The sequence below is a fragment of the Natator depressus genome, chromosome 4 (assembly GCF_965152275.1).
Source record: "Natator depressus isolate rNatDep1 chromosome 4, rNatDep2.hap1, whole genome shotgun sequence".
Lineage (NCBI taxonomy): Eukaryota > Metazoa > Chordata > Testudines > Cheloniidae > Natator > Natator depressus.
In genome coordinates, this window is record NC_134237.1 from 52,661,171 (window position 1) to 52,677,855 (window position 16,685).

The 16,685-nt window shown below is 44.7% G+C and overlaps 1 protein-coding gene across 3 annotated transcripts in view; it reads left to right on the forward strand.

Moving 5' to 3' along the window:
* Positions 1-16,685, forward strand: part of IL15 (interleukin 15) — a 97,460-nt gene that overhangs the window by 48,211 nt on the left and 32,564 nt on the right. The window lies entirely within an intron of this gene.

The window sequence follows — 16,685 nt, forward strand, 5'->3', positions numbered from 1 at the left end:
TACCTGGGCAGCTCCCATTTGGTGCGAGGAGTGCAGGTGGGAATATGGGGTGTGTGTGCAGGAGCTCCCGTTTGGTGCTCAGGGTGGGAGTGGGGATGTGGGGGGTGCAAGAGTCAGGGCATGGGGTGTGGGGGGGCTGGGGATGTGTGTGGGGTGCAGGAGTCAGAGCAGGGGGCTGCAGGTGTGTGAGGAGGGTGCAGGAGTCAGGGCTCGGGTTGGGGGGGTGCAGGGGTCAGGGCCAAGGGCTGGGGTGTGTGTGGGGGGGGTGCAGGGGTCAGGGCTGGGGGTGTGGGCTGGGGTCGTGGGGGTGCCCCCAGCCCCCTGCCCTGAGCGGCTCACGGCAGGGGGCCTGAGGGGATATGCCCTGATTTCACCCCCTTCCCCAAGGTCCCCGGAGCAGAGAGCGCGCTGTGGCTCCGATTTTACCTCTCCCCAGCTTTTACCTCTCCCTCTCTGTAGCAAGAGCCATCAGCTGATCGGCCCCAGGGAGGGAGAGAAGGAGGGGCAGGAACCCAGCACTCTGGGGGAAGAGGCGGGGGGAGGGGGAAGCTTGCCTGCCTTGCAAAGAGAGAGAAGTGGGCCGGGAGTGGAAAAGAGCGGGCCGGGCCGGGCAGGATTTTTAGTGGCACGCTGCTGTCTGCCTGGGTCTGGCAGACAGCAGCGTGCCATTAAAAATTGGCTTGCGTGCCATGTTTGGCATGCGTGCAATAGGTTGCCGACCCCTGGATTAAATGATCACAGTTCTCCCTTCCAGCCTTGGAATCTATGAATCCTATAGGTACAAGGTCCACCAGTGAAATTTCAGGGCTCATTTACCTCTGAGATCTGGCTGTTTTGTCTTTTATCTGCACTGGACATCAGCCACAAGTTAAAACAAGCTGAACGGTCTTACCTTTTCTTATATTAAACTTGCCTGCCCTGTAAGGAGAGAGTGGTGGGTGGGAGGTGGAAAAGAGTGGGCCGGGCAGGATTTTTAGTGGCACACTGCTGTCTGCCCAGGTCCAGCAGACAGCAGCGTGCCATTAAAAATTGGCTCGCGTGCCGTGTTTGGCACACGTGCCATAGGTTGCCGACCCCTGACTTAGAACATACTTTTTAAAAATATCTGGTTATCTGTATAGATTCCGGAGACCTAGGGTAGGGTTTTATTTAAGATGCATTAAACAGACGCATTAAACTATTGTACTTTGTTTTATGATTGCTTTTCCTGCCTCAGTGTCCACTGAACCATGTGGTTAATTTGTTTTTGTGTACTGGGTTGTCTTAATTTTATTCTCCTAGTTCTAAAAATATCGCTGTGAATATTATTTGCAATATAGAGGAAGTAGACTGTTAAAAAACACATGCATTTATGACTATTTAATGGGAGTAAATGTAGATAAATAGCAAAACAGAGGTTCTAAATAGAAAAGAGTACTTGTGGCACCTTAGAGACTAACCAATTTATTTGAGCATAAGCTTTCGTGAGTTACAGCTCACTTCATCGGATGCATACTGTGGAAAGTACAGAAGATCTTTTTATACACACAAACCATGAAAAAATGGGTGTTTACCACTACAAAAGGTTTTCTCTCAACATTTTTATGGCTGACTTAGAACAATGCTTCCTCAGCTCTCGTCCCCTAACGCCCCTACTCGCGCTATATTGATGACATCTTCATCATCTGGACCCATGGAAAAGAAGCACTTGAGGAATTCCACCATGATTTCAACAATTTCCATCCCACCATCAACCTCAGCCTGGTCCAGTCCACACAAGAGATCCACTTCCTGGACACTACAGTGCTAATAAACAATGGTCACATAAACACCACCCTATACCGGAAACCTACTGACCGCTATTCCTACCTACATGCCTCCAGCTTTCACTCTGACCACACCACACGATCCATTGTCTACAGCCAAGCTCTGCGATACAACTGCATTTGCTCCAACCCCTCAGACAGAGACAAACACCTACAAGATCTCTATCAAGCATTCTTACAACTACAATACCCACCTGCGGAAGTGAAGAAACGGATTGATAGAGCCAGAAGAGTTCCCAGAAGTCACCTACTACAGGACAGGCCTAACAAAGAAAATAACAGAACGCCACTAGCCGTCACCTTCAGCCCCCAACTAAAACGCCTCCAACGCATTATTAAGGATCTACAACCTATCCTGAAGGATGACCCAACTCTCTCACAAATCTTGGGAGACAGGCCAGTCCTTGCCTACAGACAGCCCCATAACCTGAAGCAAATACTCACCAGCAACCACATACCACACAACAGAACCACTAACCCAGGAACCTATCCTCGCAACAAAGCCCGTTGCCAGCTGTGTCCACATATCTATTCAGGGGACACCATCACAGGGCCTAATAACATCAGCCACGCTATCAGAGGCTCGTTCACCTGCACATCCACCAATGTGATATATGCCATCATGTGCCAGCAATGCCCCTCTGCCATGTACATTGGTCAGACTGGACAGTCTCTACGTAAAAGAATAAATGGACACAAATCAGATGTCAAGAATTATAACATTCATAAACCAGTCGGAGAACACTTCAATCTCTCTGGTCACGCGATTACAGACATGAAAGTTGCGATATTACAACCAAAAAACTTCAAAACCAGACTCCAGCGAGAGACTGTTGAATTGGAATTCATTTGCAAATTGGATACAATTAACTTAGGCTTGAATAGAGACTGGGAGTGGCTAAGTCATTATGCAAGGTAACCTATTTCCCCTTGTTTTTTCCTACCCCCCCCTCTCCCCCAGACGTTCTTGTTAAACCCTGGATTTGTGCTGGAGATGGCCCACCTTGATTATCATACACATTGTGAGGAGAGTGATCACTTTAGATAAGCTATTACCAGCAGGAGAGTGGGGTGGGGGGGGAGAGAAAACCTTTTGTAGTGGTAAACACCCATTTTTTCATGGTTTGTGTGTATAAAAAGATCTTCTGTGCTTTCCACAGTATGCATCCAATGAAGTGAGCTGTAGCTCACGAAAGCTTATGCTCAAATAAATTGGTTAGTCTCTAAGGTGCCACAAGTACTCCTTTTCTTTTTGCGAATACAGACTAACACGGCAGTTACTCCGAAAAAGGTTCTAAGTAATAGATTTTAGTTTGTCAGTTAATTTCTGTAACCTGTATTCATTCTGTGCAGAAGGTAACATATTGAAACATAGAAGCATGTAAAAAAGTAGAAACCTTGTTAGAACCTTTTCGAACAGAACCTGACAAGTGCATTGAATGTTATCAAACTTAGCCCAGTTTAGAGCACCCTTTCCCTGTCTAGTTTACCATAGCCTTCCTCGATCCTGCAACAGGCTCTGGAATATTGTCGTTTAAGGTATTTCAGGCCATGCAAGATAAGCAGTCGTTATAGCAAGACCCAATGGAGTCTTTTGGATCCCAGTGCTGCTGAATGACAGTGTGGACAGGCAGCCGAGTCTCTTAAAAATCTTTGATTGTGTGTAGAGAGAGTTACTTTTCTGGCCACAGTCACACTCCCAAGCATAGGGGAGTGGGCTAGGTTGCTGCTGAAGGGAGCAGAGAGGGCCACAAGCCATTGCTCCCCAAAGATAGAAAAGTAAGATGGTATTTTGGAGTTATTTGTGGGATAAGAATCCTTGGGAAAGGGAAGGGTTTATGGTTTTGAGTAGAAACTATGCACAATTTGATGAGTCTGTGTGATTTTGACTCTAAACTAGGTGAAACTTGACATTTGTGTGTACTCTGTACAGGTTATTATTGTATAATTCCATACTTGTCCAATACATAGAGCTTTGGACTGAGCGAATACTTTTAGAGGTTTCATTTGGTGTAATGACTTTAGCACAGGTCAGGAAATCTTTTTAAAGAACAGGAGGAGCTGAAAATTGACTAAACCCTTATACTCCCAATTCCAATAGATTTGTGAAAGTGTATTAGGTAATGTACAGTGTCTCTCATGTGGCTCAGAGGAGGCATACCTGACTAGTATAAAACATGTAGCACCCATAATATGAAACAGGGGAACAACTCTGCCTGCATTTTTACTCTGATTTTATAAATGAATATGGGTTGGTACCTTCATTTCTTCTGATACGATAAAAGCAGAGGTCCATCAGTATTGTTTAAATAAGTCTCTATCCTTCATTATTTATCAATTGGAGGTAAGAAGCTGGAAAAGAGTCAGGGAGACGACTCAGTGAAATCTCAGACTGCAAAGCTTTACATTTCTTATGAACATGAAACCAGTTTTAAACTCTTGTTCTATGAGCTTGCTGTTACAAATTGCACTGTTGTTTAGGTTTGATCTTTGACTGATCATAGCATGAACTGTAAGTGGTAAGTGGTTATCAATTCTGTGGTAAGCTTTGAGAAAGATGACTTGATCTTTTGTGGTAAGCTATCTTGTGGATGTATACTCTGGGCAGTTTCACTAACTTTTCCCTTCCATCCATTTTACTATCCTGTGCAAGACTTTGCTGATTGACTTATCATAAATAGTGACACTTAACCTGTGTACTTGTCTTATAAAAATAATACTTTTACTATTTGTTAGCAATTAGGGTGTTATGTAATTGTACCTGAATGGAACATGGATTTATGTTTATACAATGACAGGTTTCAGAGCGGTAGCTCACGAAAGCTTATGCTCAAATAAATTGGTTAGTCTCTAAGGTGCCACAAGTACTCCTTTTCTTTTTGTTTATACAATGGGATGACTGGAGTATACTCAGTGTGTAAGCTGTAGCTGCATATCTTCCTTTATCAAATTTGTGTGCTTGTTGCAGAACTCTTTTGCTGGCTGGAGCATCCCTCCTAACACAGGTGGATTTGACAGGGGTTGATTGTGTCCCTTTATGCCACAGGTGTGATGTAAAAGGTAAAGCTGGTCAGGAATTTTCTGACTTTATTTATTTCCCCCACCCCCGATTTGTCTAACCTGAAATGTTTTGTGGAAATGTTTTGTTTTCAACAAACCTTTGCCAAAACAGAGGCAGGATTGTGACAAACCTGCCTTGTTTCCTGCCAGCTCACTTGGTGGCCTGCTGGGGACTCAAGGGTTTCCAGGATCCATGGCTCAGGAGCAGCCCCTCCATGCACTCGCCACCAGAGCTGGCAATTGGAAGCCCTGGGAACCCCAGCTCAGGCAAGGGCTCTCAGAACTTCTGGGTTCCCTGCTTGGGCCCAGGGGATTCCAATAATTCCCATGGACCACCTGGGCTGCCCCCCGTGAGTCTTCAGGAATCAGAGCAGCCAGCTGCTGCATTTCATAAAGAAAGGAAATTGAACTGATATAGTTTGATTTTTCGTAAATGATAAATTGTTGATATTTTCTGTCTGCAGGAAAAAATTTATTCCAAATCAGAACAAAGACTTCTTTGAAATTTCCTGCTAAATGGAAATTCTGATTTTTGATTAGCTGTTTGAGAGGCCACACCAGAAAACAGACTCAGGGCCACTGATTTCAACTAAGACTTGCCAGGCTGCACAGTGGTAACCTGCTCAGCTCCCAGGCAAAGAGTAATGAGGCCAATTTAAGAAGCCTGAAAGTTGCAATGCAGAGCATTCAATGGGAAAGGCAAAGAGATACTAGCTTTCAGTGCAGACGACTTTTGTGTATGAGACAACTGACAATATTAAGTCTGGTATAAAGAACTTCCAAGAAAGACTTTCTGTGATAGAACTCTGGATGGAGAGCATTGAGGATAGGGTAGTGACACCTTGTTCTTAAAACTGGAAAAATCAAACAGGATTTATAAAGATCCAGGAAAATTTTGAATACAGAACAAGAAGAATGGCTGAGATTGGTATGTCTTCCTAGAGGAGAAGGAGGAGATATGCTGTTATCTATAAATAGCTTCCTTAAGGAAATTTTTGCAATAGGAGGATACTGGGTCTGTATTTGTATTATAATCCATGGTGTAGCACTTTACCAACCATTCCAAAAGCAGTGCTAATAAAATTTTTAACATTCAACATTTACCAGCGAAGAGTACTTTGTACCTCTTAAGGTAAAAATAACATTCGTATCTGATGTCTAGAATAGTGGAAGCTGTAGTGCAAACAGGTGTGTATGTTTATAACATTGTGTTGTCTAACCTTACTGTTCATCTTTTCCTGGAACTGCACTGGTGCTGGACCAGTGGTAGGAAAAGTGACTAATTCTTAGAATAGACATGCACTCAGAAGAAAGATGCAATTTATTCCAGTAAAATGACTAGGACAAAAGATTGTGCTTCACTCTATGGCAGTGGTTCCCAAACTTGTTCCACCGCTTGTGCAGGGAAAGCCCCTGGCGGGCCGGGCCGGTTTGTTTACCTGCCGTGTCCGCAGGTTCGGCCGATCGCGGCTCCCACTGGCCACTGTTCGCTGCTCCAGGCCAATGGGAGCTGTTTGAAGCGGCGGCCAGTATGTCCCTCGGCCCGCACCGCTTTCAGCAGCTCCCATTGGCCTGGAGCAGCGAACCGCGGCCACTGGGAGCCGCGATCGGCCGAACCTGTGGACGCGGCAGGTAAACAAACCGGCCCGGCCCACCAGGGGCTTTCCCTGCACAAGCGGCGGAACAAGTTTGGGAACCACTGCTCTATGGTATCTGGCAAGCCTCAGAATTATTTATGGAAATCAAGTTAAATTTTTCTGTACCCCCAAACAATTTATAGCTTACCTGTATCTTCTGGCAATCAATGTGGATCTCCATAATTCACTTGTGAGGGCAGCAGACCACCATGTATTGAGCCTAGCAGAGAGGAGCAGAGTTGAATTTGAAAAGATTGCTCATCTTTTTAACATTTTAGATCAAATTAAAGATAGTTTACAAAGAAAATATATCAATGTTTTAGAAAGACTGTTGTAAGAGAATGCATTTCTAGTTAATAATTGTGATTTTAAAAAATGTAAGGATATGGCTACAAACTCAGGCCCCAGTTCTGTTAATACTTATGCTCATGCTTAACTTTACATACATGAGTAGTCCTACTGAAGTCATGGAACCACTCGTGTGTAAAGTTAAGTGCTTAAGTATTTGCAGGATCTGGAAGTTAACAGCTTACACTGGCTCACTAACTAAAATGTTGATATTGGGAGGAATATTTGAGGTCCGTCGCAGCTTATTATTGGAATATTTCTGAGTGGATGGCACCAGCTAATTGACAGGCTACCAAAAAAAAAAGTTTTCTTGTTTAAGTATGTGTTTGGAGTGTTTTAATTTGTATTTTTATTAGTTTTAAACATGCTTCATGAAAACATACTTCCTTTTCTCTTTCTTTTTGTCCAAATACAAACATTTGTTTAGATAAAGGCACTGTTTCTGGTTACTTGGCCAGCCATTCAGTAGTAAAAAGTATAAATTAAACTTGAGTGTTAGAATGGATCACTGTTTATACTTTTAAATAATGCAGACCCATAGGATTTATCAGATAATTCCCTGGAATGTTAATGGTTTTAATATCCTAATTAAGAAAGAGAAGGTGCATAAGCATTTTAGAAAATGACATCATGATGTCATAAGTGCACAAGAAGATGATCTTGCATGAAATGGATCAAGAAAATGAAGAAAAGGTTGAACTAAAGAGGTATTTTCAGCACCTGTAAAAGGAAAAACAAAGAGGGGTCACTCTTAATTAGAAAAACTTTCTATTTTACAAATGGGCTAGAAAATACCTTTGTAAATTTCTGTTACCCTAGAGGAGTAAAAGAACCCCCATGTATTCATAGTATGCTTTTAGCTCTAGCGCCACACGTTACTGGGAAGGGTTACATACATAGCCCATAAAAGCATATATACGGGGTCAGGGGAGGTTGTAGAGGTTCTATAGTGGCTTTATACCAGCCAGGGATTTCCTTGACACCAGAAGATTCCCCAGTGAACTGGAACTGCTGGATTTCTTATTTGTGACTGGGAATTTCAACTGGGTGCAAGACTCTAGACAGAAAGTTTGACAAACCATACCATTTGAGGAAAGAGGGAAAACTTGCTAATCAATATCCCCAAACAATGTCTGAAATGCAATGAGCCAATATATGGGAAGAATTACTATCTGGAGAAAGGACTACACTTTATATTGAATGTATGTAACATAGAACATGCATATTACAGAATAGATATTGGGTCAAATCCTCGGCCCTGTTCATGCCGCTTCATGGTGTTCCAGCAACTCAAAGCAACCAGAAATCCAGCAGTTCCAGTTCCCTGGGGAATCTTCTGGTGTCAAGGAAATCCCTGGCTGGTTTAAAGCCACTATAGAACCTCTATAACAATACCTCCCCTGACCCCGTATATGTGCTTTTATAGGCTATGTATGTAACCCTTCTGCCAGGTGAAGTCAGCAGCAACATGAGCAGGGTTCAATATCTAGGGGTTCCTCTTAATGCTACAGAACAGAACTGGCCCTAGCCCCCCATCCATTAATCTGGAAAAATTTACTACCACCCTTGAGTACCTCTAGGTGGCAAGATTTCCCCACTTGCAAGCACTGAGTCAGTGTATAACAAACGAGAACTTTTATTAAATGGGAAAGGGAACCCAGCATTAGTTTGGGAAAACACTACGACCATATTTGAAAACATGATTATCAGCCAACCCTACCCCACAATGCGTTCAGCAGTGTCCTTTGCCTCAGTTTCCCACCTTTTGGTGTGAAAGTCCAAACAAATAAATGTCCCTTTAGCACAATGCTCCCTTCTCCCTCCACTGCACCCCACTCACTGTTGGCTGTCTTGGGTCGGCAAAGACCCAGCGTTCAGGGGTGCATTCATGTGGGTTCACTTCCTTCCCCTGGAGGAAGGGGAAGCATTGACCCATGCCTGAGCTGCTGCTGACGTTTCTGCAACTGACGCACAGTTGCCATTATTCACTCTGCCGTTGCTGCCTGCTGCTGCCACCTGCAACCGCCGTTCACTCTGGCACTGCTGGCTGCTGCTGCCACCTGCCACTCTCTACAGTGCCACATTCTGAGGTTCCACCACTTAACCTAGCTCTCAGTGGTTTTCAGTTCTCTGTAATTTCAGTGGGTAGTGGGGAACATCACTGTTAGTGCAGACTGGGCAGCCTCTTTCACTGCAACACTGTCTCACAGCAGGCCTAACGCTCGGCAGCTCGACCTGGTTATCAGTAATTTCTGTTCGAATGAGCTCTGAACAAAATGATTACTGACAATTGAGACTAATCAGCTCTGTCTTTAAATAGCTGAGAGGGGGAAGGTCAGATGGTGTCTAGGACCCTGAGACAGAGCCCACACCATCAGGTAGGAACACTGTCTCCTCTCCCTGAGAAACCTGACATTTTCTTTAACAACTCTGCATCTGAGACAGGGGATGGTGGGGACTGGCTTCCTGAGCCTACCAGCTTCCACATGCTGCCTGCCATTGCTTCCTAATAAAAGGGATACCTGAGGCATTTGGTGAGGGCTCAGTTAAATCCACTTTACAGGCAGGCAGAGAATGCCTGAGCAAGTGCAGAATGCATGGGCATATTTTTATGAGGGATGATGGTACCTTTATACCACTCTGTGAGCAGCCAGTGGCAGTGGAACCCCTACAAGTTCCAAGTCAGATAGAAGTCTTGCTTCTTAGAGGTGCCCGGCGTGATGTTACATTTTCCCAGATTAGTGGATGGGGGCCTGTCAAGGTTCCTCCCCCACTCTGAACTCTAGGGTACAGATGTGGGGACCTGCATGAAAACCTCCTAAGCTTACTTTTACCAGCTTAGGTTAAACTTCCCCAAGGTACAAATTAATTTTATCCTTTGTCCCTGGATCTCCACTGCCACCACCAAACTCTAACTGGGTTTACTGGGAAACGTAGTTTGGACACGTCTTTCCCCCCCAAATCCTCCCAACCCTTGCACCCCACTTCCTGGGGAAGGTTTGGTAAAAATCCTCACCAATTTGCATAGGTGACCACAGACCCAAAACCTTGGATCTGAGAACAATGAAAAAGCATTCAGTTTTCTTACAAGAAGACTTTTAATAGAAGTAAAGAAATCACCTCTGTAAAATCAGGATGGTAGATACCTTACAGGGTAATTAGATTCAAAACATAGAGAATCCCTCTAGGCAAAACCTTAAGTTACAAAAAAGACACACAGACAGGAATAGTCATTCTATTCAGCACAGTTCTTTTCTCAGCCATTTAAAGAAATCATAATCTAATGCATACCTAGCTAGATTACTTACTAAAGTTCTAAGACTCCATTCCTGTTCTATCCCCGGCAAAAGCAGCATACGGACAGACACAGACCCTTTGTTTCTCTCCCTCCTCCCAGCTTTTGAAAGTATCTTGTCTCTTTATTGGTCATTTTGGTCAGGTGCCAGCGAGGTTACCTTTAGCTTCTTAACCCTTTACAGGTGAGAGGATTTTTCCTCTGGCCAGGAGGGATTTTAAAGGGGCTTACCCTTCCCTTTATATTTATGACAGGGCCTGAGCCAGTTCTGTCTTGTATTGTTAAGAAGAACCCCTAGATATTCAACCTGGCCCTTGTTGCTGGCGACTTCACCTGGCAGAAGTGTTACATCACAAGCACATCTTGAGTAAACCATTAATTTGGGAAAACAATTTTGTTATATTTTCAGGAATCACAATTTGAATAATGACTCTAGACATGTTAGCTGTACAAACTATAAAGGAAAAACACAATGAAAATATTGGAGATTAAATGATACCCTAGTGCAGAACAACGAAGGTTGAGCTGCAAATTTTAAAAAAAGATTCTGGAATATGTAAAATTGAACTTTATGGGATATACTTGTAATGCTACTGTATCAATTCCAAGATAAGTTATTGGGCATGGTGAGCAATTTAAAAGCAATACTGTTGGAAAGAATTGCCTCCCTTGAAAGGGAAACTAAAAGACTGGAGGATTGCCAGAATTGCAGAAAAACAAAAGCAATATAGAATGCTAATACATGTAAGGGAAGAACGCAGTACATTGCTGTTTGAAAGCTGAGTGGCAAATAAAAGCTACTCAAAAGAGCTATATTTGAAAAGGGCAATAAAGCTGACAAGATTTTGGCTTATCTGCTTAAAGGAGAGCTCATAAGAGAGATATTTGTCAAATTAAAACCAAAGAGGGTATGAAGCAAAATCTAAGAATTATTAAATGAGCTTTTCAGGATTTCTAGGCTAATTTACATACCTCACAATATGTAAATATCTTAGAACAGATACAACATTATTTAGAAAAAACAAAACTACCTCTCTTGTCATGAGAAGCAGTGGTGAGCTGGAGCCGGTTCGCGCCAGTTCGCACAAACCGGTTGTAAAATTTTGAAGCAGTTTTAGAACCGGTTGTTAACCCGCTTCCCTGCAGGGGGCGCTGAGGCTTTGATGGGCTCCGGCCGGGAAGTGATGAAATTCCTCCTCCGGCCGCCGGGGGCGCTGCACTGCGGGAGCCATGTGGGCTGCTGCTGCTCCCCTGGCCCTGGGGCTCCCGCTGCTGCCTGGTGGGTCCCCGGCTGCTCTGCTGGGCCTGGGCTGCATCCTGCTGCTCTCCCCGTGAGTACCCACCACCCTGTCTGCAGCCAGCCCCTATCTCCAGCCACCCCCGCACCCCCTGCCCTGCCTCCAGCCACCCCCGCACCCCTTGCCTGCAGCCAGCCCCCGCCTCCAGCCACCCCCCGCCCTGCCTCCAGCCACCCCCCTGCACCCCCTGCCTGCAGCCAGCCCCCGCCTCCAGCCACCCCCGCCCTGCCTCCAGCCACCCCCTGCACCCCTGCCTGCAGCCAACCCCCGCCTCCAGCACCCCCTGCCCTGCCTGCAGCCAACCCCTGCCTCCAGCCACCTCCTGCCCTGCCTCCAGCCATCCCCGCAACCCCTGCCCACAGCCAGCCCCTGCCGCACCCCCTGCCCTGCCCGCAGCCAGCCCGTCTCCAGCCACCCCCTGCCCTGCCTGCAGCCAGCCCCTGTCTCCAGCCACCCCCGCACCCTCTGCCTGCAGCCAGCCCCTGTCTCCAGCCACCCCCTGCCCTGCCTGCAGCCAGCCCCTGCTGCACCTCCGGCACCCCCTGCCCGCACCAGCCCGTCTCCAGCCACCCCTGCACCCCCTGCCCGCAGCCAGCCCCTACCTCCAGTCAGCCCCTGCCCTGGCTCCAGCCAGCCCCACACCCCCTTGCCTCCAGCCAACCCCGCACCCTCCTGTCTCCAGCCAGCTCCGGACCCCCTGCCCTGCCCGCAGCCAGCCCTGCACCCCCTGCCTCCAGCTAGCCCTGCCCCACGCCCCTGTCTGTAGCTGGCCCCATGTCCACTGGTGCCCTGCTGTTCCCAGGGCAGTAACCCTGCACACCTGCTTCAGTGAGGGGGGCAGGGAGCAGCTGGGACCCACACATGTGCACACCCTAGGGTGACCAGACAGCAAGTGTGAAAAATCAGGACAGGGGGTGGGGAGTAATAGGAGCCTATATAAGAAAAAGACCCCAAAATCGGGACTGTCCCTATAAAATTGGGACATCTGGTCACCCTAGTACACCCCCAGGGAGCAGCGGGGACCCACACATGTGAAACAGAGCTCATTTCTAGTTCAGGCCCATCTTTTTAAAAAAGAACTTTAGGCAGGGTTAACATACATCCGTATTTTCCCGGACAGGTCAGGCTTTTTGGTTCTTAAATCGCCGTCCGGGAGGAATTTTTAAAATTTAAATTTAAAATTTTTTAAATTTAAAAATTCCTCCCGGGAAAATACGGACGTATGGTGACCCTGTTGGTACAAAAAATACATACTGGGGCACATCCCATAAATCAGAACTTTTTATAGGGAACCGGTTGTTAAGATTTTGGCAGCTCATCACTGATCAGAAGTTACAATTCGGTAAAGGGAATGGATATCCTGAGCTAAAACTGAGATTGAAAGTGTTGTAAACAGCCTAACTCTAGAAAAAGTTTGGGGACCAGATGGCTATATTGCTACTTTTTAAAAAACTTTCCAGCTGTGAAAGCCCCTTTATTGAGTAAGAGCTATTGAAAACTACATGAGAAAGGGGAGTTTCCCAGGCCTCATGCATCGTGCTACCACTACCCATATATGAGAAACACATAGTTGGGTATGAATCCCTCTTTTGATCAATTGCCCTTTTAAATACAGACATTGACATTTATGCCAAAATACTAGCAACAAAATTAGAGACTGAAATTGTCATTGATACATAAAGTCCAAACAGATTTTATTTATGGAAAGCAGTCTTCAGACAATTTGTGACGTCTATTCAGCCCTGTCAAAGAGAAAGGAACCTGCCTTATTACCTCATGATTTAGATAAAGTATTTAACTAAATCAAGTGATCTTTCCCAATAGACTGTCTTGAGCAAAATAGATTTAGTTCCAAATTTAGGAAACAGATACCTTATATTTAACCTCAAGAGCTATTTTATTGAATTGCTCCCTTCCTAAAGAAATATTCCTGAAAGAGGGAACAGGATAAGTACAACTTCTGACCACTTCTGTTTGCACTAGTAATAGAAGTGCTTGACAAAAAGTTGGAGCTAATGGGTGTATTACTTGGCCAATAATTTAGACCACAGAACATAAAACAATCCCTTTTTCAGAGGCTCTCTTTAATTGTTTACACAATCCTTTATCTTCAACAGCTGCAGTTTTACAGGAATTAGTTTTAGCCAGATACCTGTCTACAGAATGAATATTCAAAAGACAGAATTACAAACTATATTGATGAGCAGAAGAAGCTAGAGAACCTTATGTCAGGCTTTTTTAAGTATCTACAAAACTAAAATCTTTAAGTGTACATGTAATTGATTCAGTAGACTTGCTCTGTAAGACTTTTCTTCCCATCGTACAAAAACTTCAGGAGGAATTTAGAAAGTAGAAAAAAGTATGAAAGTTTGATAGCTACAGGAACAATGTAATGAGATCATATTCTAGAATCCTGTTATTTGATGAGAACTCAGCCTTAACTCGTAGAAGGATTCTATAGACTCATGAGACATGCTGGAGAAACTGCAATACAGAAGGGAATTTACAACACATTATTTGGTTGTAGACCAAAATAGAGACATAGTGACAAAAACAGTAACTGATAGTGAAAGTGGTGTTGAAAACAAAAATATTGAGTTCTTCCCCTAGAAATATTATTGGGCATAGATAATACAGAAATACTAAATGCTCAATCAAGAAAGCACTTTAAAATGCTTTTCCTGGCAGGGAAACCTATTGTAGTGAAGACATGGAAGTCACTGAGCCAGATCCCTGGTTATGATAGCTCAGGAGGCGGTGCAAATAGGTCATAAAGCCCTCCTTTATACTCTCCTGATTGTAGCTTGGCTGTGTGACATGCTAGCCCTTTAAGTGTTAGTTGGAACAGGATCTGCTGGCTTCAAGGGAACCCCCGTTGCCTCCCAATGCACCATCTGTGGCCTCCGATGGAGCAGCATGGAGACAGTGATGTAGGAGCCACTATGTTGACTCTACACCATCAGAGGCTCCCCTATGTTTAGGTGATCTTGCAGTAGGTGATATGCTGACTTTGGGCCACTTTGCACTGGCAGTGTGGCAGAAGAATCCACAGTGCAGAATTTGGGCCAGTGAGCCTGCCTTGCTATAGTGATGAATAGAATGTTGCATGACATGCAATAGAAATGGACAACTAGGTTTATTTCAAAACAAAAAAATATGAAAGCTGTGTAGTCACCTTTGAAAAATTACACAGTAGCCTTCGAGCTTGCAGGAGCGCTAGAGAAAAACTGACAATTTGAGCTGAAACTGGCCTCAGTTTAACAAGCAGTGGTAGAGTCTTTGTGTGTTAGTAGAGAAAGGTGTAATTCTTTTGTATGCTCAAATTGCCCCTATATTCTGTGCTGCACAGAGCTTCTGGTTGGACAACTAAGGTGGGGGGAGCTTTAGGGAGCCTGTTATGGCTCCCTGATCTTCAGTGCCAGTCTGTGCCAATATCAGCCCTGTTTAGGTTAGGGAATCACGGGGGCTGCTGTAACCCAGGCCAACTGGCAACAGTACCCAGGGACCACACATCGGCATGGGATAGTCTGAACACAGCAACTCCCGCCATGCCCCTCCTGCTGCAGCCAACTGGGGAGCAGGGTATAGCACCTGGGCACACCAGCTGAAAGTTTCAAAATGCCAGGAGAATTTTTAGCTGGACGGATCTGGCTGCTTTTAGGCCCCTTTGAGCTGCCACAGTGGCACAAATGGGCTGGGATGCAACCAGGATTTATTAGTAGTATGTTTCTGATATGATGCATTGATATGCATTCAGTAAAAAGCCCCACAAATATTTGCATAAGGAAATCCATCTACGGCTGAGAAAGATTGGGTACCCTGAACAGGATGTTGTCCCTATCTGTGCTGGTTTTTCCACTGAATCTTCACCGCTGTTTTCATTTTAGCTACATTCAGCCAAGTGTCTTCAAGTCTTATACGCATCCCATTGGACTGGGCTTTAGAGCTGAAGGTGCCTGGCTGCATGCGGTTAAGCTGAGTACAGCAAAGCTCTTTGGGGAAAATAATCAAGCAATAATGGCCTTATGACCTCCTAAATAGGATACCACCCACGTGTATTATCCATGATAGACATGAATTTGAGAAATTTCCACCAAAACCAAACTTGGTAAATTATTATCATAACAGCAGCAAAGCGGATCTGCTTTCAACATAATATGTCCATCTGGGACCAGTGAGGGCTTTATTTGACCTTGATTGATTTGTAGAGTACAAGGAAATAACATAGGGCCAGATTCTCTTGCTGGTGTAAATGGGCAAAACTCCACTTATGTCAATGGAGTTGTACCGATTTACACCAGTCAAGAATACTATCCATGTGTAACCAGACTAGTGTAACCAGACTTGGTCTGAGGCCACTGGTACTGCATTTAGAGACTCAGTTCACTTTCAGAGTGATGTGTTAGACTAATAGACTTGATTGAGTTACTCTTGTGCTTACACTGACCATAAAATAACACAACTGTGGTTTTAGATTACTTTCTCCCATATTCTGATCTGTATGTATACTCTGTAAGTGTGTGTATATCTTTACATATATTTTATTTCCCTTCTGACACTTCTTCCTGTTACCAATCTGACAGGCTCATATTTGTGGGGAGTTGAATCCTCACAGGAGTCTGTTTGCGGGTTCGCTGGACAAAATTGCTGCTGGAGCCACACCAAGTCTTACTTATTTGCTGTGGGAGGGAGAGGAGCAACATCTTCTCGCGGCTGTGGTGGTGAAAATGAATTGCTGAAAGGGCCAAGTGAAGAGCAGGATCCAAAGCATGGCATGAGACTATCAGGCCAAACATATCATCCCATTATCTCTTTTATTAAAGATTCCACTTTTTCAACAGAAGCAAACATTGTCCCCCATCAAGAGCATATCACCTCTTCAGATGGGATGAGAGAGAGAGAGAGAGAGAAAAACACTCCTTTCCAGGTTGACCAACTGGCCCAGGGAACAAAAGAATGATCTGATCCTGCTGGTCATGAGACCAGCTGATGAATGAGATGGAAGAATAATAGACATACGTTTATGTATTTATAACCACATTATAGTAATACCCTGTGAAAACTGCAATTAGCATCATTATTACTTATTTGTATTATGGTAGTGCCTAGAGGCCAGGGTTCCATCATGCTAGATACAGTACAAACATATAACAAATAGCCTGTTCTTGCCCCCAAGGAGGGTATAATCTATGCAATTTTGTTCACTACACTTGTATTCTGTCAACTAATCCATCTGCATCAT